This window comes from Echinops telfairi, unplaced genomic scaffold (genome assembly GCF_000313985.2).
Source record: "Echinops telfairi isolate 266 unplaced genomic scaffold, ASM31398v2 ScPeMD7_7469;HRSCAF=8507_0, whole genome shotgun sequence".
Taxonomy (NCBI): Eukaryota; Metazoa; Chordata; class Mammalia; order Afrosoricida; family Tenrecidae; genus Echinops; species Echinops telfairi.
Window position 1 is genome coordinate 92,820,807 of NW_022111372.1, and position 1,339 is coordinate 92,822,145.

The 1,339-nt window shown below is 41.0% G+C and overlaps 1 non-coding gene across 1 annotated transcript; it reads left to right on the plus strand.

Moving 5' to 3' along the window:
- The first annotated feature begins 450 nt into the window (after positions 1-450).
- Positions 451-588, plus strand: LOC115873644. The gene has a single exon (XR_004048534.1). It is a non-coding gene; the product is annotated as a small nucleolar RNA SNORA7 (small nucleolar RNA).
- Positions 589-1,339: the final 751 nt, after the last annotated feature.

A 1,339-nucleotide genomic window follows, 5' to 3' on the forward strand; every position in this document is an offset into this window, starting at 1 on the left:
TTTTTTTTAGAAAGTTGTTTTGCCTGAAAAGTAGCGATGTGATGACTCCCTCTGTGTTCTGTCCAGTGCGACTCTGATGAGCTGGCCTGGTCCAAGCAGAAGTTCCCTCGTGGTCCCGAACAGTGACAATGTTCAGGAAGAGGAATGTGTTCCTTTAGAAGAGTACATCTATTTGGTGGTTATTTCTTTTCTACAATTTTGACATCCATATAGTTAGTTTAAAAATATCAATGCATTCTCCTTTTTTTACAATATAACAAATGACGATAGTAGTTGCTTTCCCCACCACTTTTTTGGCAAAATTAAATTTTTGGAGTCCTTTTTCCCTTCAGTTTGTTTATTTTTCAGTGCAAAATTTTAGAACTAGCTCCTTGATTCCAAGGTAGTGTGTCTTGTTCCCTGATATATTCTGTGTCCGACAGAGTGTCAAGGAAGAAAGAAGAGGCTTTCAACCTCCCAGGATTGCATCTGGAGAATAGCTAGTGTTCTGCCAGCTTCAGAGACGGGAGGGAAAACAAGCCTGTCAGAGACCCATTCCATTCCCAGTTTGCTCAGTAGCTGGTGATTGGAAAAGACTCTGCGACAGTGTTAAAAAAAGAAGACGAAGAGGCTTTCTACTCTTATCAAGAGTGTCAGTCTCAGAAACCCAAAGGGATGGCTCTACCCTGCCCAATAGGGCCACTATGAGTCAGCATCAACTTGATGGCAGGGAGTTTTCTGAGTGTGGAGGAATGAACAGTAGACATTGAACATATTTTGGCAGGTTAACTCAGCATCTAACTTATTCTTTCTACAAAGGGCTTTGAGGTTTTGTGGACCATACCGTCTCTGTTGCAACTGCTCAATTCTATTGTGTAACATGAAACCAGCCAAAGACTATAGGTATACAAAAGGGGATGCTGATTGCATGCCAATAAAACCTCATTTATTAGTGACCACTGAAATGTGAATTGTACATGATTTTTGTGCATCATAAAAGATTCTCCTGGTTATTTTTTTTAATCATTTAATCAACCATCCTTAGTTTGTGGCAAACAAAGACAGGAGACAGGCCAGATCTGACCCGCAGCCATCGTTTCCCAGCCAAATGAAAGAATGAAACACCAATACAGAGCCAGACTAGAAAGAACAAGACTGCAGGCCCCAAACCTCCCTCAGGTGTTGAGTGGGTCTGACCCCAGAGAGCCAGCTTAAGACACCAGAACAGCCCCATTTTCCTCTTAGAAATTGGGGGAAGCAATTCAAATCTATCACCAGTGAAATGGATTTGAATTATAAATGACAGGGAGGGTACATTTCACAGCTTAAAAAGTACCATATAATATATCCATGAATATCA